The following is a 26,588-nucleotide window of genomic DNA, read 5'->3' as shown; positions in this document are numbered from 1 at the left end:
GTCGGTCCGCTGCGACACCAAAAATATTTGTCAGCGCTCGCTTTTCTCAAGATAAAAGTTTGATGGAAAACAGAGATACGAACAGAGTATTTTTTCAGTTCTCTTTTATTTCTGTTGATATTATGCAACCAAAAGTTACCAAATTTACTCCAGCTATACGAGGTGGCGTCCAGATACGGAGTCTGGAGATAAGGTCCTAGGGAATACACCAGAAATATTTGTCAACGCTCGCTTTTCTCAAGATAAAAGTTTGATGGAAAACAGAGATACGAACAGAGTATTTTTTCATTTCTCTTTTATTTCTGTTGATATTATGCAACCAAAAGTTACCAAATTTACTCCAGCTATACGAGGTGGCGTGCAGATACAGCGTCTGGAGATAAGGTCCTAGGGAATACCTTAGACGTAGCGTGTTAATTTAGTGCCTGCGTTGTAATGTAATAAGCTTACATTTATCAGTTAAAAAGATATCAAGGAGTTCAAGTTAGATATGTGTAAGTAACAATGAATTCCTTCCTGTTGCATAAGAATAAAAGGGTGAAGCGCAAAAAGTAATAAGAGGTAAAACAAAAACTAATAGACCGGCGTATTACCCAAATTAATGTCTGCCAGGAATTCATTGTGCAACGTTCTGTACTGGTAATAGGGAAAGTTCTAACTAGAGGCGGGCTAAATGGAGAAGACCCTTCGGATCATTTATTTTGTGAGTGCTAATTAAAAATACTATGAAATGAAATAATAACGCCAACAAAATAAAGTACGGCCGAAAGCATGTCAGAAATGTGCGAAGCGGCAGGATGCTCCCCCTATTACAAGACAGATGAAACACACGCTGAGTTTATCACAGTCAAAATACGACCGCAGCCTGGGAACTTTCGTAGCGGTAACCGCAGGTTCATTAAACTTCGCAGTCCGTTCACAATTACGCAATTCATTAAACTTCCGTGGACGCACAAAATTACGCGACCCTGAAGCCATCAACTGACCTAAATTTAGTGACTAGAGTATTATTTGAAAAGAAGCGATAAACTGTGTCTTCCGAGGGAGCTTTCAAATTTTCTGTGTTGTAAAATCACCTACCGCACCTATTTGAAGAGTAACTAATATTGATACCATGTGAGGTGACTCGTTTAAAAGCGGTAAATTTGACGTTATCAGCTGCATCCAGTTAACAAAAAATTTCGAGTGGAGCTATCGAAATTCTGTACAGACGTAAAAAGAGAATGAAATATGATCTGAGTACTAGAATAAATCTGAAAACATAGACGAAGATGGCTCAAAGATGTTTGATAGATTTCCTGCAAAGGATCCAAGTGGGAGGACAGGACCCCAACGGTTTTCTCGTAAACATTCGCCGTTTGATAAAAATATAGAAATGTCTTTATTACATAAATAACAATTGCCAGCAATTAACAAGAGCAACTGATTAACAAGAAAATTTAAAGAGCCCACTACAATCGTTAACTGACCCATATGATACAACAAAGAAAACATTTAAAGTCGTACAATATTGTTCCTTAAAACCAACAAGAAGCTAGACAAATAACCTTCTAATTAACGCACAATATGTCTTCAAACACATTAAGATCAGTAAATACTCTAATACTTAGGCAGCTATTGCCTCTATCAGGGCACTAACATAAAAAGCTTGTTACTTCCACAATTTCTTAATCATCCAATTTTACTTCAGGAAATAAGAGTTCCTCAAAAAACAAAATAAGAATTAATTACGGAAAATCCAAAGAGTCCTAAGAATAATTAACTGACCCAAACTTGCCAATAAGAAAACGAAATTTACAACATACAATATTAAAATTCTAGTTTTGAAGACTTTGACGATATTTGAACAACTTTTTCACTGGTACACTATAGTAGAAGACACACATCAGAATAGGACAAGATTGCAAATACAACTATTAAATCAAACCTCAAAGCCACGTAGCCAAAAATGTACTCAATAACTTTTGACAATGAACTTAACTTCTCTACAGTACCCACACATTGATAGAGCCATGCTCTATGGACAGACTGAGAATCTTTTGCCACCATTACACGAACAGGCTAGCATTTCCGATGTGTATGTTGCCTTTGCAGAAGCCAAGAAGCCGGTGAAACCGACCGAATGCTCCGAAGGTACCTAAGTTTTCTCCAACGGCTGGAAGGGCCCAGCCTAACCTAAATAACAAATGTGACAGGCACACCTGAAATACGGAAAATCTAATCAGTTATGATACAAACACCAGATATTCACATGATCCGCACAGAGTGGAAAAACTATTTATTGAACTACAGCCTGGGTACAATAATTTTAAGAAAGTCTTTCCGCTTAGTATTTAGATTTAAGACTGTCAAAGTCGTAAATTTTCGACCTAAATACAAGGGCGTCTCCAATTCAGTCATCTTAGTAGCAAGTGTCAACTAACAAATGTAAGGCAACATTACCCTTTACACAATTTTCGCCCTAGGCGGCACAACAAGTATGAATAAATATAAAGAGCATTCCATTACAATAAGAATATTGAGCCAGCTTCATTAAATGGAATATTGCGATCAACTCAGGACCCTTAGGGGCGTCCTCCACTGATGAACATTCAGTTAGATTAATAAAGCAGAAGTGAAAATCTCTACTAGTTTGCAGTTTGCCTCTCCCCCGCGAGAAGACAGCACGGTGACGTAGACACACCTTAGACTTAGCGAGCTTCACGGACAGCGCTAAAACGTATTAAAATACATATCAATTCCTTATGCAAGCAAAGCGGTCTAAGGACTAAATTAAAGCCGATCATACTCGGTCTTAAGAACAATAGCGCATCATACATATAAATATTAACAATTTCGGTGAGGCAGCAAGGCTCTAGACGTAGTTAAGAGTCTGTCTTTCTCTCTCACCACCAAGAAGCAAAAGATCAGGACAAGGCGATCATAAAGCGTGGATTGAGATTGCAAGAACACGTGATATCTCAACTCGCAAAACAATAATCTTCATTCCTTTCAAGTTCGGCCTGAGACACAAAAAATAAAGGCCAAAGAAAATAAAATCTTGCATCTAAGGCGACGTGCGACAAATCTACGACTCTGGTTTAAGGATGATGACGACAACAATGCACTGCCAGGCCCGGAATAATACAGGCTGCAAACGCCGAGCTGCACGCTGCAGTACAGGCCTTCACAAACTCTCGCCAGACCCCTACTCAGCCCACCCTTCTTGCGAGCCATTTCACTTCGCTCCTCGAGCACCACCTACGTTCCTCGTACTGTGGACGACCAAAGATTCTCGATGGAAGATCGACTCTGAGCGAACCATCCGCAGCTGGTGGTCTAATGGCTAGCGTTGCTTCCTCTGGATCCCGGGATCCCGGGTTCGATTCCCAGCCGGGTTAGGGATTTTCTCTACCCGGGAACTAGGTGTTTGTGTTGTCCTCATCATTTCGTCATCATCATTCGTGACAGTGGCTCGATTGGACTGTGCAAAAAATTGGACTGTATAAAAAGTGGGACTTTGTACGGGTGCTGATGACCGCACAGTTGAGCGCCCCACTAAACAAACATCATCATCTGAGCGAGCCACCACGGCTCAATGTCCTTTGAATTATCATCACCATCGCGCCTAAGTCAGATTTGATGATCCTGCCATTTCCCAGCTATTATTTCATTTCAGAATAACTGCTGCATCCCACATTAACGACGACCTGCCTTGTACTCAATTCTGTTGTCAGCCCTACGATTCTTTCACTCTACCAACTGCAATTCAATGACACATACCATGATACACAGGTGAGCTGCGCTAATGACCTTCGTAGTTGAGCGCCCTAAAAACAAACAAACAAAAAAAAAAGAGATGAGCTGAAACACTTTGACATCGTGCGTAGCAGCGTGTTGCCAACCTTTGGAACGCAGTACAGCAGCTGTCCTGCGTGGCTTGGGTCTGGCATGTCCTTAGTAGGTGGCACCACATGTCTACGTGCAGGTCATGTAAATCCCGTAAATTACTGGCCGGTGGAGTGCAGGTGGGAGCTAGTGCCCGATAGCGTCCCAGAAGTGTTCCATCAGAGTTCAGATTAGGCGCACTTGGTTATCAAGACGTCAACGTGAAAACTGTTACCCTGATGGAAGATGCCATCGTCGTCGGGCAAGACTTCAAGCATGAAGGGATGCAGGTGATCTGCAATAATGTTCACGTAGCAACTGAACAATGGCGTATTCGGACACTAACATCGACCTTGTCTAACATAAGGCGTGATTAGTTCGACGAGTCGAAACGTTCCCATTGATCCAAGATTCAGTCTCCATGATCCTGTGCCCACTGCAATCGTAACTGACGATGTCGAAGTGCTGCGTCACGAATAAGTACACCAGGCGTTAATTTCGGAAATGCTTGCAAATTTCGCCCAGGTGTGGCTGGAAGGTAGTAGTTAGGGCACCGATTGTCACATCGGATGGCAGGCGTGGGAATGTTGATATGTAGGAAAGGATTCTGCGAGGCAGATTTACGACACCGCGCGCAGGTGACCAGGCACGGCTTGGCGTGCACTGTATATACAAGTGTGAAGTTATCAGAGCAGCAGGGGGCACTGAAGTGCAGTGAAGAATACATGCGTTGCTGTTGCAACAGCGACTCGTCACCTGTTTTTAAGGGCGGAATCGGGCTGAGGATAGGTGATGTTGTAATTACTAAAGCACTCCATTTGTCCCCTCCAGAGGGACTAAGTCAGGGGCATAAAGAAAAGACGTGTAAATAAGCGAGCCAAGAGGTTCAAATGGGAGTAGTATTATCGCCATTCTGTCCGCGTCTAGATCCGGAGAGAATGGCAATGACTGCAAGCTGCCGTCCGCAGGGACGTCTGTAGAGCTGTCTGCGGTCACTGACCAAGCTTCTCCAGGCGGACAACCGGAGCTGCTAAGACTCACTACAACGACGGCGGTCGGCTCTTCCCTTTCTGAACTCTATATGTGGTCCGCGAGTCGCACTTGAGGGAGCAGCCAGCCATGTTCCGGGCTAGCAGCACAACCAAAACGTGTGGCAGACAGTTAGCCATATCGTGGGAAGGAGCGGTACACTTTCAAGGCTGGGCGGCAGGACGCTGACGCACCAGTTTCCGGCATTGTCACTGGCGCTGACCCACCCACGCATGCCGCACAGTGCCATCACCAGGATCAGCGGAAGGTCTGCTGTTTATCGTCAATGCAATGAACAGTGACACACTTGCCGTTGTTTCTCTGTACGCTGCGGCATGAGTCACCCCTCTCCCCAAAACTATACCTTTCGGCCATTCTGACGTACTACAATTCCTGAGCTCTGGAGGTTGTAAGAGTAGAGTCAACGTGGGGGTCGTCTGCTAAGGATCCCCACGTTCAACAACGACTGCTGAACGATGTGTTCCAAAATACTTTTGCTTGCACCACCACTGTACTCTTTCGCCAGAATGCTGCCTGTCCTGCTTTACAGAGCAGTCAAACGTCCAGCCTCCACATCTGCTATGAGGCGTAGATCAACACATGTCGCCTACTCATCGTTTCAACCACTTTCCATAGTTGCTCTTTAGACACTCGTCCTCACGCTCCGAGCCATAACAATCTCCCCCTTGTCAAGTCCCTTATGTCAATGGATTTTCCCATTTACGCCCACATCCTCGCTATAATGATTCCCCGTTCATCTCTGTTCTATTCATGTACTTCCCATACCGCCATATCTCCGCAACCTCACCACGCCGCATGCTATGTCACGAGAGCAGTTGCCTTAATCTGTTGGCTCATAAGCGTATGTGGTCAGCCATTCTATTTCTTCGTTTCATTGACTCGTATGACTACACCTTTGCTCCTTACTCTATCAACCGATCTGATAAGCAAGTCTCCTGTATCATCACATTGCAAAGGCTTCTAATCGTTTCATTTCTATTTTACCCAGTTGGCGACAGAAAAAAATCGCACGTAATCGATCACAGCCATTTGCGCCACGCACTATATAAAGGGGTATGTTAGGGTCTTAGTAACCATGTCTTCTGACAACTTACTGAATACTGCGTCTACCTCTGACCTCGCCGAAGCTGCACTTAGTGAATTTTTCGTAAGTACACTACGCAATGGTTTCTACTTTGTACAAATTGAGCAGTTTTGTAATAATAGGACACCTGGACAATGCTCTCCATTCAATTGACTTAAATATTCCGGATCTGTTGAAAGAGGATATTATTTTACATTTTAGAAATGAAAAAATCCGTTATATTCTTTCACATTGTCGTTTATCACCAGATTATATTTTTCACAACTCAGAAAATGTACCTATGTTGCGGGAAATTTTAATAGAAGCTTCTGTGTTTGGAAGAAAGTTTCATAATTCAGAAAGGAACCCTTGGAATGAATTATGTGTATTAGCAATGAGTGATATGGAGCCTTTCAATTTCTTTAACAGTGTTTTCAAAATAAGTGTGCAATATTATTGTATTAAGATCAATAATTCATACTTGAATTCATACAGAAGTGTTCTCCGAATCCAGCTTTTCGTGAATTCTTTTTTTCCCTCAGATTTCATATTTTTGAATGCTAGTAGATGTTTATTTTTACAGAAGGCATATTTCCCTTGTGCAATCCCTACTACTGTTTTTCTCGAATCCATCCCACTACATGTCGTTCTTCCAAGACGGTAAAATTCGTCCTTCTCTTCAAGAATCTCTTGCCCAGTTTTTAACATTTATCCTTTCTACATACCACCTGTAGTACACACAATTATCTTCGGGCTGTTTTTGTTTATATGTATATTGTAGTCATCACCTAGCTCCTGACTGGCTTCCATTCAGTTTCGACTACTACTGATATATCACCAGCTAATCACATAAATTTCTTTCCACGATAAAAAATAATCCGTGAATAGTCCTCTAGTTCTCTAATTCCCTCTTCTGTATAAAGATTGTTATTTTCTAATATCGAGGTCGCTCTACGAATGCACCTGTCACTTATGGTCACAAACAACAGTGGAGAAAGATAAATTTATGCGTTAGAGTTGATCAAAAATAGGCTTCAAATTTCCATGTTAGAAGGTAGACTGAATTTTATAGCATTACAAGTACTGAACGTCATGTTTTAAGATCACTCAGTTATGAAGATACTATAAGCGGCTTCCCTGGTATGGATTTAGGCGCAGTGGCCATGAAAATGAATGTCAACAATTTATCCACATAAAAAATTTACGTAGTTGTCAACAGCATTGTTAATACATCTTGTTGAATACTCTAGTGACATTAACTATTTTCATTTTTAGTCTGATAACACAGTATAATTTTACAAGTAATATACCTTAAACAAAGTGTTTTAAATACCTACTAGAACGGATAAGGGGCAAGACAAAAGTAGAATTTATGGTAGAAAATAGAATACATAAAATGGAAAGGGCATTCCTTTTGAGGACAATTATATATAAAAAATATTTATCCTGGAACACAGACAATCAAACAGTGGTAAGTGCTGAAACACTGTATGCTGGAGAAACACTTAAAGTAACAAAATTTGGGGATTTTGAAAAACTCTAAAAGTTGAAAGAAGAATTCTAAGGAAAATACTGCGACCTGAAAGTATTTATAATGCTGAATACAAAGTAAGATCGAACAGAGATAGTTGAAAATGGAAAAGCTAACTGATGTTAAGAGGAAAAGAAGACTGCACTTTTATGGGCACACATTCCGAATGGATAGTAACTGACTAACTAAGTAGATCTGCAACTTACAACACAACTACAAATTCAAAACAGCATGGTTCACTGAGATTAACAAAGATATGAAATATACCGTAATTATAATCTACGTAATAGATAACAGAATACTTTTTAGACAAGTAGCATAAAAGGCAGGATTTCAGGAAAGAAAGAACGCTGCAAATGTGAGGAAGTGTACCCAACAACGGTGAAGGAAGTCTGGGAGCAACGAAAATTAAACACAAAGAATCAAAACCAAAACTGATTTATCGTACCCTTAACAAACTTCAAACGCTACTTTGTAGGTGTAACTCGAAAACTGATCTAAAATTAGATTTTGCTGGTTTGTTGTTCCAAAGTTTCCCCGGCTATGGTCTACACCACAGGTGCGCCCTGGAGGTGTAGACGTTCTTAATATGGCCCTGCAGAAGACTTGTGATTGGAGGGATAAGATTAGGGCTTGACATCTCTTTGATGATCAAGACATTATAGACAGCTGTCACTCTCGTTCGTTCAAGATCATTGTCGATGAAACCGTAAAGATATACCTACCTAACATGCTGAGAGATGGTAAATATCCCTGTTGGCGTTCAAATAAAGTTACGAAATTTGAGATATGAAAGGTCTACTGCTATTTACTTACACTCGTAACGCTCAAACAGCAAGTAGTGATAGATTTCCTTGTACTCAACCACATGATTGTGCGCACCGTTATCATATGGGAAAAGCAGATAACCAGATTGCCAAACATCATGAGCACTGTTCACCACGAAATTGAATGCCACCTGGTGACATTAAGGGCACATGACGCAGTAAGGAAAGTTCATAATCGGAGTAGAGGCGAATAGGAAATCATTCCAGCAACGATAATAGTCCTGATTGGGGAAGTCTTCTGACACCGGCGACTTTGAGGACAGGTTGTTCCGGCCCATGTGGTGGGACAGATAATCTCGGAACGGCGAAGCTGATTCGCCATCCACGTGCTAATGTAGCCAGCATCTATGGAATCTAACTGAACGGTGAAACCACGAATACCTGACAAGGTATCGCAGGATGCGGTCAGAGGCCTAACCGCTCTGTAAATTTGGATACGCATATGTACGTGACAGTTATGATCACAGAGCCCAGTGATGGTGCACGCGGAAGCGTTTTGAAGCCCACGGTTCAGAGCGCATTGATGACGAAGGCACTCCACAACAGACGATCCCTTCATGTTCCCATGTTGACGCAACAACATCGTCAGTTACCATCGCTGTGGCCACCGGATCATAGAGATTGGATCGTGAATGAATGGGAACGTCTCACCTGGTCGGATGAATAACGTATCTTTTTACAGCAGGTCGACAGTCACGTCCTGATACGTTGTTATCTAGGTGAATGGCTGCACGGATCATTCGCGCGCCACCAACGCAGGCCAGTGAGGGCAGTAATATGCTATGGGGTTCGTTCACCTGGGCTTCCATGGGACCAGTGGTAGTAATCGAAGGCATTATGAAAGCTGTGTACTAGGTGGACATTAGTATGAACCAACTCCGTCCTTTCATCCTTGATGTCTTCCCTCAATACAACGGTATCATCCAATAACTGTCCGTATCATAAGTCCTGTGGTTTGAGGAGCGTTCTTGTGAACTCAGTTGATATCTCGGCCACCAAAATCGCCTATATAAAACCTGTGGAACACACCGGGTACGCTATCGAGTGCCAGCTCCGGGTCCATAAATCGCTGACCAGTAATTTACGGGAATTGTGCGACCTGTCGTACAGATCTGGCGCCACATGCTCCAGACACCTAACAAGGACTCGTCTGATTCATATGACGAACAATCGCTTTTGTATAGCGTTCTACAGACTGGCCTACATTAGCAAATTAGGCGGGAGGTCATAATGTTTTGGCTCATCAGCGTCTGCGCTAATTACTACGTAACAGTAAACTAGACAGCCCACTATGCAACCCGAGGTTTTTTTTTTTTTTATTTCTCTCACTGCAGTCCTACCACCTCATGGCTGCACTTTTTATGTGTAAAGGGTGAAGGTGTAAGTTCCTCTTCATTGCGTACTATGTCCTATGACCCTGCTAAGATGTTGGTTACTTTAATAGATTTCATTTAATGTTACATATTGTTCCAGTTGACTTTACATTTCTGTCACACAACGTTACATTACTTTTTCTCCTGTTTTTGTTGGTAAACATACATTACTTGTAGTCCCATTGGGGTGTCTCGACGATAGCTCGGGGAACTTCGATGCGATGCCATCTCTTAGGAGCTACAGAACCCTCATATTCAAGATGTCTCATACTGGGCCTTAGTGCTTCAATGGTAATGAGCTGTTTTTGTGTGGATGATGCGATTACTCCCCTGAGGGTCTCCATGTGCAGTTCCTGTCGAAGATCCCTGATCTTTCCCCATTTATGGGCTCCAAGGATTAACTGCAGGCGTCAGTTTTGTAGGATTTGTAGCGGTTACATCTGTTACAGATGTTTCCTGAACATGGTCCTTGTAGAGGACCCTTCACCTGATTTGTCCAAGGGAGAACAATGTTGTGCAGTGTGAGACGGCATCTGAGTTCGGGCCGATGTGGAATAAACATAATGGCCTACGCCTTTCTGCGTTCAGGATAATGCTGTTCGCTGCTGTCCATAACTGGAGGCGCTGTATCGCTGCATCGGCTCCACCACTGCTGGCAAGGATCGCTGTATCGTCCGCGAATTGCCCGAGGACAACTTATAGAAGTTGCAGCAGGTCATTCACGTACAAGATGAATAGAATCGAGGACAGAACATACCGTTGACGGATGCCCTCCGGCATTTGTTGAATGCTCGATAGCTGACCATCAGTTCGCACAAAGCAGCGCCTATATTTAAGATAACTGTCAATAACCTTTGTGCAGTAGTCTGGAAGGGTGGGACCTCAAGCAGTTTGATGAGCAGCTTAATTTCCCATTCTTGATCAGAGCCTTATTATCATCGAGAAAGGTTGCCGCTGTATAGTTTCCGTGGTTCATATTAAATGCTATAAATACTCTGTAACCTGGAGGAGATGGAGTTTGGTCGATAGGCGTGGCTAAAAGGCTAACTGGCCCGGGCTTATCACATCCCCTTAGGTGATTGCTGGGCGAATTTTCAGTGTTGAAGAGCGAAGTTCGCAGATATGAGACTAGAAGTGGGAAAAATTATCGTAGTAAAGCACATTCCAAAGGCACTGTATCAGGAAAGCTTGCCCCCCCCCCCTCCTTTTTTGTGTCATCAGTCTGCTGACTATTCCAGTTTCGGCCTTCCTCTACAAGCTTTGGCCCTCTACAGCTCCCGCTAGCACCATGCAAATCATTCCCTGATGTCTTAACAGATGTCCTATCATCCAGTCCCTTCTCCTTGTCAGTTCCTTTCACAGTCTCCTTTCCTCTTCTCTTCTGCGCAGAACCTTCGAATCCCTTACCTCATCAGTCCACCTGTTTTCAACATTGATCTGTAGCACCACATCTCAAATGCCTTGATTCTCTTCTGTTCCGGTTTTCCCACAGTCCATGTTTCACTACCATACAATGCTGTGCTCCAGACGTATATTCTCAGGAATTTCTTCCTCAAATTAAGGCCTATGTTTGATACTAGTAGACTTATTTTGGCCAGGAATGTCCTTTTTGCCAATAATAGTTTGATTTGATGTCCTCCTTGCTCCGTCCGTCATTGGTTATTTTGCTGCGTAGGTAGTAACACTCCTTAACTTCTTGTCCATCAGTCCTGATAAGTTTCTCGCTGTTCTCATTTCTGCTACTTCTCACTACTTTCGTCTTTCTTCGATTTACTCACAATCCATATTCCGTACTCATTAAACTGTTTACTCCATTCAGCAGATCATGTAATTCTTCTTCACTTTCATTCAGGATTCCAATGTCATCAGCGAATCGTATCGTTGATATCTTTTCACCTTGAATTTTAATTCCACTCCTGAACCTTTCTTTTAATTGCATCGTTGCTTCTTCGATGTACAGATGAACAGTAGGTGCGAAAGAATACGTCCCTGTCTTACCCTCTTTTTTAATCCGAACACTTCGTTCTTGTTCGTCCATTTATTATTTCCTCTTGTCTCTTGTACGTATTGTATATTACCTGTCTCTCCCTATGGCTTACCCCTATTTTTCTCAGAATTTCAAACATCTTGCACCATTTTACACAGTCGAGGGCTTTTCCCAGATCGACAGATCCTACGAACGTGTCTTGATTTTCCTTTAGTCGTTTTTCCGGAGTCAAACGTAACGTGAAATTGCCTGTCTGGTGTCTTTACCTTTACTAACACCAAACTGATCGACATCTACCGCATCCTCAATTTTATTTTCCGTTCTTCTATATATTATTCTTGTCAGCAATTTGGACGCGTGAGCTGTAAAGCTGATTATGCGATACTTCTCACACCTGTCAGCTCTTGCAGGCTACGGAATCGTGTGGACGACTTTTTTCCGAAAGTCAGATAGTGTGCCACCAGACTCAAATATTCTACACACGAACGTGAATACTCGTTTCGTTGCCAGTTCAGCCGGCTGCGGTGGCCGAGCGCTTCTAGGCGCTTGAGTGCGGAACCGCGCGACTGCTACGGTCGCAGGTTCGAATCCTGCCTCGGGCGTGGATGTGTGTGATGTACTTAGGTTAGTTAGGTTTAAGTAGTTCTAAGTTCTAGGGGACTAATGACCTCAGATGTTAAGTCCTATAGTGCTCAGAGCCATTTGAACCGTTGCCAGTTCCCCCATTGAATTTAGAAATGCTGATGGAATATTATCTATCCCTTCTGCCTTATTTAATCTTAAGTCCTCCAAATTTCTCTTAAATTCTGGTTTTAATACTGTATACAATATCTCTTCTAAATCGATTCCTATTTCCTCTTGTACCATATCAGTCAAATCTTCCCCCCACATAGAGGCCTTCAATGTAATCTTTCCACCTATCCCCTCTTTCCTCTGCATTTAGCAGTAGAATTCTCGTTGCACTCTTAATGTTACCACCCTTTCTTTTAATTTCACCGAAGGTTGTTTTGGCTTTCCTAGATGCTGAGTCACTCCTTTCGGTAATCATTTGTTTTTCGATTTCCTTTTTCATGCAGACATTTCGTCTTAGCTTCCGTGCTCTTCCAATTTATTTTATTCCTCAGTGACTCCTATTTCTGTATTCCTGAATTTCCCTGAATATTTTTGTACTTCCATTTTTCGTCGATGAACTGAAATATTTCTTCTGCTACCCATGGTTTCTTCGCAGTTAGTTACTTTCTACCTATGTTTTTCTTTCCAACTTCTGTGACTGGTCTTTCTAGAGATATCCATTCCTCTTCAACTGTACTGCCTACTGAGCTTTTTCTTATTGCTGTGTCTATAACCTTAGATAACTTCAAGCGTATCTCGTCATTCCTCAGTACTTCTGTATCTCACTTCTTTGCGCATTGATTCTCCCTGACTAATCTCTTAAACTTCAGCCTACTCTTCATCACTACCCTATTGTAGTGTACGTCTTTCAATCCAGTATCTGATTTCGGGATCTCTGTCTGATCATGGTGTAATATAACTGAAATCTTCCCGAATCACCCGGTCTTTTCCAAGTATACTTCCTCCGCCTGCGATTCTTGAACAGAGTATTCGCTGTTACTAGCTGAAATTCATTACAGAACTCAGTTAGTCTATCTTCTGTCTCATTCTTTGACCCAAGCCCAAATCCTCCTGTAACCTTTTCTTCTAATCCTTCCCCTACAACAGCATTCCATTCCCCCATTGGCTATTAGATTTTCATCTCCGTACTGTATTCCCCTCTGAATATCCTCATACACTTTCTCTCTATCTCCATCTTCAGCTTGCGGCGTCAGCACGTATACCTGGACTATCGTTGTCGGTGTTGGTTTCCTTTCGATTCTAATAGGACAAACCATATCAATGACCTGCTTACAGTAACACTTTCTCTGACCTATCTTCCTATTCATAACGAATCCTACTCCCGTTATACCATTTTCTGCTGCTGTTGATATTACCCTATTCTCATCTGACCAAAAATGTTTTTCTTCTTTCGATTTCACTTCGCTGATCTAGATTGAGCCTTTAAGTTTCCCTTTTCAGATTTTCTAGCTTCCGTACCTCGTTCAAGCTACTGGCATTCGACGCCCGACTCGTATAACGTTATCCTTCCGTTGGTGATTCAATCTTTATCTCATGGTCACCTCCCTCTTAGCAATCCCCTCCCGGAAATCCGAACAGGGGACTATTCTGGAATCTTTTGCCAGTGGAGAGATCATCATGACACTTTTTCAATAACAGGCACAAGTCCTGTAGATACGCGTTACGTATCTTTAATTCATTCGTTTCCATTTCCTTCTGCATCCTTATGCCGTTGATTATTGCTGACTCTTCCGCTTTTAGGGGCAGTTTCCCGTCCCAAGGATAAGAGAGGCCCTGAACCTCTGTCCGCTCCTCCGCCCTCCTTGTCAAGGCCTGTAGCAGAATGAGGGAGACTTCTTATAACGGAAGTCCTCGGCTATATACATTTCAAATAATCTTCAGTGCACTGCCTGGACATATAAAGAATATGAAAACGTCAGGTATATACAAGAAACAGTTGTAAAAGTCGCTAATATTCAGTATTTTATATCACAGAGTAAAATATATGTTATACACAGTGACAAAGGCTAGCCACTTTGTTCACGTATACACGCGTTGTGATTTCTGTATCTTGCACATAAGGAATGTTTCTGCTGTTGCATCCTTGTTTTATTGTTTCAGACAGTCGGGAGTACGGAAAACTGTTGGAGTAAACTTGACGAAGAACAATAAGTGCGTGACTGAAATAGTATTTTTGAAATGGGTACAGTGCAATGAAGTAAATGTGTGTGCGCGTGTGTGTGTATGTGTGTGTGTGTGCGTGTGTGTGTGTGTGTGTGTGTGTGTGTGTGAGAGAGAGAGAGAGAGAGGGAGGGGAGGGAGAGAGAGAGAGGGGGGGGGGTGAGAAAGAGAGATAGGAGGAGAGAAAGAGAAAGAGAGAGACCCTAGAGGTATTGAATATGAATAAGAACTTAATATTTACCAAGTTTTGTACTTTCATTTTTAAATTCCATCTTAGACTACTTGCGTTCTATACACTCATGTTTAAATTTCATGTCAGTGCAACTATCCACAAAATGATGTACGGATGCATTAATACTGCATTGTTATTAAATATTGGAGGTTACTATTACCAAATAGGGAATTACTAATTGATGCTGTTTGATACCACTAGATCTAAGGTATGAGCAGGAAAAATTACGAGTCGTTTCATGAAAGAATAACTTTTCTGAGACACATTTTTAGTTGTTTCTCTTTACAAAGGCAGTGTATCAAGGATATAACAAGTTCACTGAACAAAAACGTCTGCTTTGACAGCATGTAAATAAGGGTCAAGAATACTGCAGCAAAAGTAACACAATAGGACAAATTTACTGGCACAGGCACTGAAAAAAACTACGAATCACAATGAGGTCAGACTGGCGCTAAAATACAGTGGCCCTTGTTGGAGAGTAAGCTCACAGAGAAAACACTGGCGGAATATTAAGTACTGCCTGGGGCCATGACCGGAATGAGCACTTGCTGGACGCAAAGTTCGGCAGTGATCCTTGGTTGGATGCTGCGTTCTTGGCCTGTAAGTCTGAGCCCGAGGATAACGACTGCTCAGGGTTAGGATCACTAAGATCGCACTTAGAGTTTTGGACCGAAGCCCGGGACGTCCAATTCAGAAAAATGTTCTAATAATGGACACAGTGTGATGCTGCAGAAGCTAACGTTTCCGGATGTCATCCGGTGTGAGCGTCCGGAAGAAGAAACGACTTCTGATAACGACGTTTGTCCCTAAAGATGGACTTCGATAGCAGTTCTGTCTGATGTAAACGGAACCTGTTGCTTGGACCAGAGAAGTGTCTAGAAGCCTGACTAACTAGTACTCTCCTGGCGTCGGCTTATATAGCTGCCTGCACCGGAATATTATTGAAACTATTTTCCTGTCTCGTCACGCGGGTACGAGAGTAGGTTCCGTGTTGGCAACGCCCTCTGCAGGCGCTGGGTTCGCCTCTTGGTGGCCAGGCTTGATTGCGTCGTGTCGTACTTCCGATGCTGAGGCTTGCAGCGGCATTGATGGCTACACGCATGATGGAACTGCCCGAAGGGTTGCCGATCCAGTAGGCGAGAGCCTCTAACACAGTATATCCCCTTTTGAATACTGCGTCATGTGTCGAGTGCGTTATCCCACGCAGGACGATCCGAAGGTGCGTGCGCAGCCGAGACTGGCGCCTCGGCCGCGCAGGAGTCGGCCAATCGCTGTCCGGCGGGGTTTTCCCTCCCGCCGGCCCCCATTGGCCGCCCACTTACGACGATTCTGGAAACGGCGCATGGACAACGGTTTATGACGAACCAGATAACGGACACGGTACACGAAGGAACAGCTCGCACAGAGGATAACGGAGCGCCAGGTTCCAGCTTCAGAGACATCATCCCTCGCCCTGTATGACGCACATGGTGGTCGGGAACCCGGCAGGGGGAATGGAGCAGGATTGTTACATTAGAACCACACACTCCTTCTCCCCAGACCATTCAACAGCTGTCGACGCCACCTGATTACCATACCCGAATCCAGAACAGAAGACTGCCAGACGAAAGTGCTGAAGAACTCGCCACCAGACATAAAATAATGCTACATGCCACTAATAACAGACATCACATCTAGTACAGCGAAATCGACGGAGTTACCAAGTTCGTCAGCTTCTGAGCCAGCGAACATGTCGAACAACGACGATGCTCAACCACCGATTCAGGATGAGAATCCAGAGTTACAACTTGTTGTCCATCAACGATCGGGAAAGAAACGCAAAAACTTGCATGAAGTGGAGGACATCTCGAAGCGACAGCACCCTGTGCCCACCTCAAACGAATACGCACCGCTAAAGCCTGACGATTATCGGATGGAGGTGTCAACAGAACAGATCGCAGCTGGAACGAGCAACGACTCAAACCCTGCACCGACGCGAAACCCTCCAATACGTCCTGCGAGAATATCCGATACTCATGGCAATACCTACTCCTGAACAAGGAACTGAAGAAATCTGTCGAAGAACCCATAAGCGCGACCTATAACGGCGATACAATCAAATATCTCATTTCATCATTGGCCGACCAGAGGAAAAGGCCTGCAGTTTTTTCGAGGATTCAAAAATTCCGTTTCTTACACACCTATCATCAGCCGACAAGTCTCTCAGCGTCTTCATCAACTACCTTCCAGCGGAAACCACAGGACAGGAGACAGCACGAGCTTTGTATAACTTTGGTTTCCAACAGTCCTTGGTCCATCACTTTAAATCGAGAGACGAGAAAACCAGCAAGCTAATACCACAGCAAGTCTACTGTATGACCCTGCCGGCAGGCTCAGCCAGCGAGTTACTATGTGATGTCATACATCATCTCGAAACCAAAGTGGTAATTGAAACATATAGATCAAAATGCAGAATATGTCAACGTTCCTTCCATACGACTTATTATTACCATCAGCCAACTCGATGTTTGAAGTGCGTGGATTACCACCCGTCCATGGTTCGCCAACAACCTGCAAACCAGAAGGCAAATTTATTGTGAAGGCGAACATCCCGCTACATTCCCCAGATTCCAGGAGGCACTGCGGATTTACGCTGCACAGGGAAAAGCAGCACAGACCAGGCAACAACCGATTGCTGTCTCCACTCATCTGAATGTTACCAGCGAAAAGCCTCCTGGCGCAATTCCACTGGCACCAGAAGTCAACAATCTAGTACGACTATAGCGGACGCATATTCACATTTCGACTTCTCAGAAATCAAGGAGATGGGCGTGCGTAACAGAATTTTTAGCGACTCTCCGCAAGAAGAATATCTTTACCAACATTCAACAGACTTACTACTCTTGAGTAACCTCTACAGAATTAACTGCACTACAGCTTATTATTTCCAGATATTTCGTGTCACATTAAGTTACCAGTTAGGACATCCGCTCCCGGTGGGAGAGGGGTCAGCGCGACAGAATGTCAATCCTAAGTGCCCGGGTTTGATTTCCAGCTGGGTCGGAGATTTTGTTCGTTCAGGAACTGGGTGTGGTGCTGTCCTAATTATCATCATTTCACCCCCATCGACGTGCAAGTCGCCGAAGTGGCGTCAAATCGAAAGACTTGCACCCGGCGAACGGCCTACCTGATGGGAGGCCCTAGTCACACGACATTTACATTTTTACTAGTTAGGACGAATGTACATAGGCAGAGGGCAACACACAATATCCTGTTGCAAAGCATGCTCTACAACATGACAGCTGTGACCTTGGTACCTGTTTCACCACACGCATCATCTGGATTCTTCCTCCCAGACACCAGTTCCTCAGAATTCTGAAGTTGGGAAGTAGTGCTACAACATGCCATTGATTCTCTTCACACGCCTGGTCTTAATTTGCTTCAATTTCTCCGCATTTCTTCGCGGTAATCACTGCTTTCTTCACTCAATTTTAGTTTTCTACTCTTTCATCTTCTGGCCTGTCTATATTTTGCTGTCCCCTCCGTATTCTGTTACATACAACGTACATAGCTTTACACATTTATTAAATTGTGCATGATATTTTAGCAGTAATCGCTGTCTTCCATATTACGTTGTCTTCTACCTTCCAACTCTCAAGTCTTCAAATCTCATCCAGTGCAGTCCCCAACAATTAGTCCTTCTTTCTCATCCTGTCCGGTAAGTCTCCCCTGAATCAGGGTTCTGGGTGACTTTCCTGAACTCTATCCCTTTTCCTAAACTTCTCAAGTCCTTTTCTTTCACTCTTCTTCCTTTCTCTTCACCTATTCTGGGAGAAAAAGGAGCCACTGGCTCTGAAAGCTTGCATAAGCAAAACCCTTTTTATATGTGTGTTCTCGCGCCAGCGCTTGGTGAATAGATTTTCTTATCTATCCAATTACATTATATTGTCAGAAATTGATGACTATTGTTGTAAACTGCATAAGGATATTCTTTTTAGGAGGAAGGATTCTTAAGTGTGAGACTGGAAACCATGCTTCTCAGAGTAGCATGTGCAGAAATTGATTGACCTAATGTGTGAAAGTTATGGACATTTTGTGCAGCACAGGTATATTTCCAAGCTTCGAGAAAGTGTCATATTTTACAACTTGTGGAGGAAAACTACCCACCTTCGTAGATGGAGCCATTAATATATTCACTCCCAGTAATGGCCTGTAGACCAACAGGTCTGGATAACCTTTCACTCTGTATGTTAAACGCGAACGGCATTACAATAGTAAGGTACAACTCGAGAAATTCCTCGCGCGTTTTAAGATCGACATTCTATTCGTGACGGAAACACACCTTCGTCTCACCCAATCTTTCAACCTACACAACATGGTGGGCTACCGGATGGACAGAGCAGATCCCAAGGGAGAGCACGGCCATATACAATCAAGCGATCGATCACACACGTTTCTCTCGCATTGACACACTTTACATCTCTGGAATCTAATGCAGTTAACATCGCCACCCGTTTTGACACCATTTCATTGTTTGCGGCGTATATTAGCCCCCAGAGGCCTTTCATTGAGGATTACCTTTCGCCTACATCGTTGTTATGTCTCATTTCAGTTCTGAGTTGCTCAATTACTCCTTCATTGAGAAGTGTATCCAACTTGTTGGCAATCCCAAAACGAAAGTTAACTAGTTTTTACGCTTCAAGTCTCTGCTGCGAAGCGGACTTAACTGATCAATGATAGGAATCAAACTCGTGGTTCGTAATTTTTCTGACGGGGTTAGATCGACTTCTGGTTCGGAAGAGTCAAGAAGTGATAAATGTAAGTTTATTTAGCGCTTGTGCCTTGTTTCACTTTCGTACTCACTGAAATGAGCTAACTCAGCACAAATCTATCCTTTTTTATTTATATGAAACTTTTTAGGGACGTCAGCGCTGACTTAGTTATCGTGGAAAATTCAGCGAGTTGTTTTCAGTTGGGAGAACTACAGTTATAGCGACAAAGATATTTCTGCATAACCACAATCCTATTTATTAAAAAATAAATTAAAAAATTAAAAAGGAGTAAGTTTGATTGAGTTTTGATTTTCCTGCTAAAAGACTGGGTGTGGCCATGTGACCTTGCTATGTCACCACGATTCAGTAAGTTCTCTATCAGACGCTGTGGATTTTAAGGTATCTTGTACGCTCCCCGCAATACCTCGTTAGCGAATAAAGTTATGTGAAAATGTTTTTCCCCAGCTTCAAGAACTCAGTAACGCACGTCTGGCGACAGGCGTTATTAAATTTTACGGGTCTTCGTTCGTATGAAATAAGATGTGAAAAAAATTAGCTTTCCACGAAATTGTGCTCACTCCAAACCACCAAAACTCAAGTAACCATTCTGTCAAATTTTGGCGCTCTTGCCAACGAAAATTCTACGCAAGTGACAGGACGTCACTGGGAGTTTGACGCGTGAGAATGCATTGTCCGGAAAGCGTATGCTGACTTAATTCATATTAGCTACCTACTGAGATACTGAGCCCAAAATCCCATATGAAACAATTACGTTTTCATCTTTCATGATTGTAAGAGGGCTCTCACTGCTGTATTAAAACCAAGACATTGTGGTGTGTGCCCCTTCATAGCGCTGGCCCGATATCGCGAGCGTAAATACGCCCTTTCTCCTAAATGGTTCAAATGGCTCTGAGCACTACGGGACTCAACTGCTGAGGTCATAAGTGCCCTAGAACATAGAACTACTGTAACCTAACTAACCTAAGGACATCACACACATCCATGCCCGAGGCAGGATTCGAACCTGCGACCGTAGCGGTCGCGCGGTTCCAGACTTTAGCGCCTAGAACCGCTTGGCCACTCCAGCTGGCGCCCTTTCTCCTCTAAATGCTCTTTGTCTGAAGTACATGATCCTCGTCGTTGTCTCAGTAACTAGGCGATTTTCTCCTTACTCACATTACTGAATATTTCTGTCCGTAGGTAACAAAAATAACAAATTTTTGCTATGGAAGGGTTTCTGAATTGTATGTAATAGTTAATTTCGGGGAAAGCATTTGTATCGATTTCGCAGGAATTTTTTATCGTTGGCCAAATAAAACTGCAGTTTTCACAACGTGTTGTGGGGAGCTGAAATGTTCAGCAACTATTAGCTCATACAAATTGGTAAATCCAGTTTCTTTCGAAGTTTTAAAGTATTTCTTAAAATCAGTACCATAAAATCATCTACGTACTATATTTAGTCTGTCGTGGATAGTTAATATTTCCAGCTTCGCTTCCGATGCACGCTAAATTTCTACCTCAGAAGACTGAAGTGAGTGGATGAGGTTTGTTCGTAGCATGATCCGAAAAACACGGAAGGATAGAACCTGAATCATGAAATTCGAAAACAAGCTCAAGCTGTATGATGACGAGGCAAAATAACCGCTCAGCTGCTGTGGTGGCATGGACGTGTGATGTTTGCTAACAGCCTACCAAGATTAACGTACGATTTGAAACCCAGAAACAAAAGACCAAAAGGAAGACCAGAACTCAAGTACAAGGATATGATGGAACTTGATAACGAGCAGAGGGGGATACCTTTGACAGCTTCGAACAGGTTAAGTAGTTTAAGAACCGTAATTGGTGGAGAAGACTCGTTTACTGATCGATCGAATAAGATGGGACAATGTGGGATTATGATGGTGACTATTGTTTCTTTTTTACTAATATGAGCGAGTGAGGTGTCGCAGTGGTTAAGACATAGGGCTCACATTCTGGTAAACGGTGGTCCAAATCCAAGTCCGGCAATCCAGAAAAAGATTTCTCCTGGTTTCGTTATATTTCACAAGGCAAATACAGGGAAGGAAGATTTGAAAACAACACGATAGGTTTCCTTCCGTATCCTTATTCATGCTCCTCCGCTATTGAAATTGTCGTCAACGGGACTTTGAAATCTTACCCTTTTCTTCTGCTGTAATTAAATTATACCTAATCTCAGTCAACTTATATTTTTGTTAAATACGACGTACGTTCAATAGGTAACGCAGCACAATTTTTCCACGGACAGTTTAGGTTTAAAAAGTGCTGAATTTGTTGTGGGACATCGTGAAATATTCCCGTTTCAGTCCCTATAGTTTCATGAAGTTCCGATAGTTGGCGGTGCTACACATGGCCTTCAACATGGCTTCTGTCACCGAGGTGTGTTTCAAGCATAGAGCTGTTACCAAGTTTCTTTTGGCGAGAAACCAGAGCATCTCAAATATTTATAGGCGCTTGCAGAACGTCTACGGAGGCCTGGTGGTGAACAAAAGCAAGTTGAGTTGTTGAACAAGGCATCTGTCATCATCGCGACAAGGTCGCACAAGCCTGTCCTATCTCCCATGTGGTGGCCGGCCGCACACAGCTGTAAACTGCAATGTTGAAACGTGCGGACACACTTATCAGAGCTGATTGACGACAAACAAACATATCCTTCTCCATGACAACACAAGGCCTCTCACACATCTGAGCACCCGAGAGAAGCTCACAAAACTTCATTGGACAGTTCTTCCTCAGCCACCCTACAACCCAGAAATGGCATCTTCCGACTGCCATCTGGTCGGCCAATGAAGGATCCACACTGTGGGAAGAGAACGTAGATGATGGGGAAGTTACTGATGCAGCAACATGTTGGCGGCGACGTTGACCACTAGAGTAGTACCATATGGGCATACAGGCCCTCCCAGTAATGAGGTGTAAGGCCGTTACATTGAATGGAGATTATATTGAAAAATAGGGTTTTGTATCCAAAAGAGTAGGGAATAATATAGTGTACTGGAATCCTGAATAAAACCAATCTGCTTTCAGAGAGTAAAATGTGTTGAATTACTCATTGAACGCTCCTAGTATTTAGATTTTTACTTGAGATCTCAATGCCATTTATTTTTGGTTTTATCTAACACCCGCTACTTTTCAAGATTTCTTAAAATTGTAACACTTATATTAGGCAGTTAGTAACGTCATAGTTCGAGATGGTACTAGGGGTTCTGCTAAAATTACTTTTCGAGCTTCTTACCCAATATTTCGGTGTTTGCGCATTTGCAAACATTATTTTTAAATTCTCATTATTGATTTACATTATTTTAATGATTCTGGCTAATCAAAGCAACTGAAACAACAAATACAAATTTTGTAGCCGTTTTCTTCTAGTATATGCTGCGTAAAAATGATATTTTACTGAAATGTCGTAAAATTTTATTATCAAATGTAAGGCGTGCTGTGTGAAAAAATGTATACGTTGGAACTTGTCAGGAAGTAGAATCATTAACTAAAACTCATAGGCTCAGATGATCTTCCAAAGTTGCTCGGAAACAGAACAGAAAAGCTGCACGAAGCCTGCTACAACGCTCTTTCAACTGCTTCAAGGACCACTTGCACTTAACTTTCTCAGTTATTTATAGGTTGTCTGCCTTCCACTTTCGTTTGGCAGTAGTATCTGTTAGTATCCTCATATCATTATCAATTGGGGTAAGTTCCTATAGTTACCTGGAATGTCCAGGGCCACTACGGTAATAGCATATGAGATAACACATTATAAGGTAGATGTATCAGCATGATGTAGTACTAGATAGATAGGAGAAGGGGTATGCGAAGCAAATAGGAACAACATAATTTTCTATGGAAGAGGTCTGAAAAACAACGGGGTAGGTTTTGCCGTCAGTAAGAGCACTGCAAAACAACAAAAGGCGTTCAAATCTGTGAGCAAGCGTTTGTCACACTTGACAGTCAAGCAGAAAAGCTATGACGCCACCTTCTTCAATGGCCACGCCTCTACTAAAAAAGAAAGACGACGAAAAACAAGAGTTTCATGAAGAGCTAAATGGTGTTTACGATTAAGTCCCAAAGAGCAACATACACGTACTTCCAGGTGCTTTTAACGACAAATTGGGAGAAGAAAATATCTGTTCTCCGACCATTGGAAAGTACGGCTTCTAGTTGATTACATTTACCACTAAAAATAACTTGGTTCTCAAATCAACAACATCACCACATAAAAAATTCATCTAGGAACGTGGTCCTCACCTGATGGGAAAACTGTCTGTCAGACAGATCATGCATGTAATGATAAACATTCAGCACAGGCAAGCTGTAATCCAAAGAAGAGTGGAGTGTGGAACTGATAATTTTTGGTGCAAGCAAAAGTAAGCCTACAAGAGCTCAGATGTGATAGGAAAACAAAGAAGGAAAACCCAGAGTTTGACGTGGCAAAATTAAATGCTATGGAAAAAATAATTTGCATTAGAAATAAATAACCACTTCGATGTACAACAAAATGCAGATGATGACGTGGAGGAAGTGTGGCACACAGATGAAACGAATCAGATCACCTTAGATAGCATATCGAACTGTTCGATATAAAATTTTTGAGCTCATTGTGGACTAAGGAATCATCCACATTCTGATTAACAAGATAATTAAAATTTCTGTACCAGTAATTACGGCCTTGTAGGTAATATAGCAAGCAAATAAATGAACCTTACCAACATATCAAACCCATGAAGCTCAGCCATTTTGTAGAAACACCGAAAGTTGTCACATTCTGTTGTAATTAGCAAATAGTGAAATCCTGTTTTAACGAGTTGTCCATTTCCTGTTTTTGACCAAAATACTTCAGATAAAGTCTAACTTGTCTTGTGTACAGCTGTTATTCGTCTGCATGATCTACAGGTAACTATATTCACTAATTTTCGGAATACTTATGAAACGTTGTGAATTATTGTCAGTCAGGAACTATAAACAAACTAGTAAACTTACTTTCTACTTAAGTGTCAGGAGTCCTGTTAATACTGATAAAAAGGCCTGTTTAATTAAACGTCGAAAACATGATAGGAATGCTGTACCTGATAAACAAAATTGCAAAAAGTATTGTTTCTGTTGCATATTTAATGTAAATTTCTGTGATAACTCCTGTTTCGCACTGAATTGTGAGTATAGATGGAATGATAGCAATTGTTATATTTACATCTGTTGGTAAACTACAAGATATCGTCATTTTTAATTGTAACTCGTAAAATCCGTACTGACAACAATGTTACTACTGTCATGAAATGTATAAAACGATCGAGTTTTCGAATATAGGGTTCACTGTTGATTCGACTTCTGGGCTGTAAGGTCTGTGCCACATTGTGGAATAAAGTGTCATAAAATGTTTCTCGGCGTATCTTAAACTCATTTCTCGTTACACGGCATATGGACCTTATTTCTAATTCTTCGAAACGAGTTCCAGCGCATAGACGAAGGAAGAAATGCATCTAAGTCACATTACCCAACAATGCTGAGTATAACACGTAGAATATTAACTACAGGAAGCAACATTCTCATTAAAAAGAAAAGAAAAAAAGAACATAACGTCGCACTGTGAGAGACGCCGCGAGTAAAATACTGGGCAGGAAGGAAAAAACAGGGAAAAGAAAAATGGTTTAGTGAGGAAAGCAGAGATGTGGTTAGGAGAAGGAAGAGACCACGTGGGTTATGTTATAGGATATAGACAATGAAACACTGAAGATAACATATCTAGAAGCACGCAGAGAGACATCACGAGTACCGAGAATCGAAAAGAGAAAATATGTAACAAAAACTGTTGAAAAAGTAAAAATGAATAGCTGAAATCAGGACTGCAAGAGATTATTCGAACATGTGAAAATAGTACGAAAATGTTTCATTGTAATAATTCAGTGCATCAGTGATAAAAATGGGAACATTATTATGAATGCTGTATATGTCTTAGAGCGATGAAAAGAACATTTCAGCGAGTTACTCAACTGCCCTAAGCTAGAGCTACATTTACGTGAAAACCAGCAAAAGACAAATGAGATAGAGATTAAAATCACAGTAGAAGACATGGTGACAACCATAGGGAAGATCAAAAATAAGCGCCAGGAGATGATGCAGTCCATGCAGAAACACTGAAGTCCGGAGGAAGCCGACTACAGACCGATCTGTAAAAACTCATTCAAATCATTTGGTAACTGACGCGCTGCCATAACCTGGAAAACAGCATTCACTTGTCGGATGCACAAATACTGAGAAACAGGTTTGCGTAACGCGGCATACTAAATGAATTCTGTAATTATTTTAGAAGAATGAAAACAATTTGCAGAAAATTTCATGGTATAATACCAGACTGGATTTCATCCACACCGTTCAAATAGAACAAAGTCTTTGCTCTTAGACAAATTCTTTAGAAGTATTAGGAGACATACAGAAACCATGAACCATGAACCATGAACCATGAACCTTGCCGTTGGTGGGGAGGCTTGCGTGCCTCAACGATACAGATAGCCGTACCGTAGGTGCAACCACAATATCTGTCGAGAGGCCAGACAAACGTGTGGTTCCTGAAGAGGGGCAGCAGCCTTTTCAGTAGCTGCAGGGGCAACAGTCCGGATGATTGACTGCTCTGGCCCTGTAACACTAACCAAAACGGCCTTACTGTTGTGGTACTGTGAACGGCTGAAAGCAAGGGGAAACTACAGCCGTAATTTTTCCCGAGGGCATGCAGCTTTACTGTATGATTAAATGATGATGGCGTCCTCTTGGGTAAAATATTCCGGAGGTAATATAGCCCCCATTCGGATCTCCGGCCGGGGACTGCTCAAGAGGATGTCGTTATCAGGAGAAAGAAAACTGGCGTTCTACGGATCGGAGTGTGGAATGTCAGATCCCTTAATCGGGCAGGTAGGTTAGAAAATTTAAAAAGGGAAATGGATAGGTTAAAGTTATATATAGTGGGATATAGTGAAGTTCGGTGGCAGGAGGAACAAGACTTTTGGTCAGGTGAATACAGGGTTATAAACACAAAATAAAATAGTGGTAAAGCAGGAGTAGGTTTAATACTGAATAGCAAAATAGAAGTGCGGGTAAGCTACTACAAACA

This window comes from Schistocerca americana, chromosome 4 (assembly GCF_021461395.2).
Source record: "Schistocerca americana isolate TAMUIC-IGC-003095 chromosome 4, iqSchAmer2.1, whole genome shotgun sequence".
In the NCBI taxonomy this organism is placed as follows: Eukaryota; Metazoa; Arthropoda; class Insecta; order Orthoptera; family Acrididae; genus Schistocerca; species Schistocerca americana.
The sequence above is the reverse complement of the archived record's forward strand: the minus strand, read 5'-3'. Positions refer to the sequence as shown.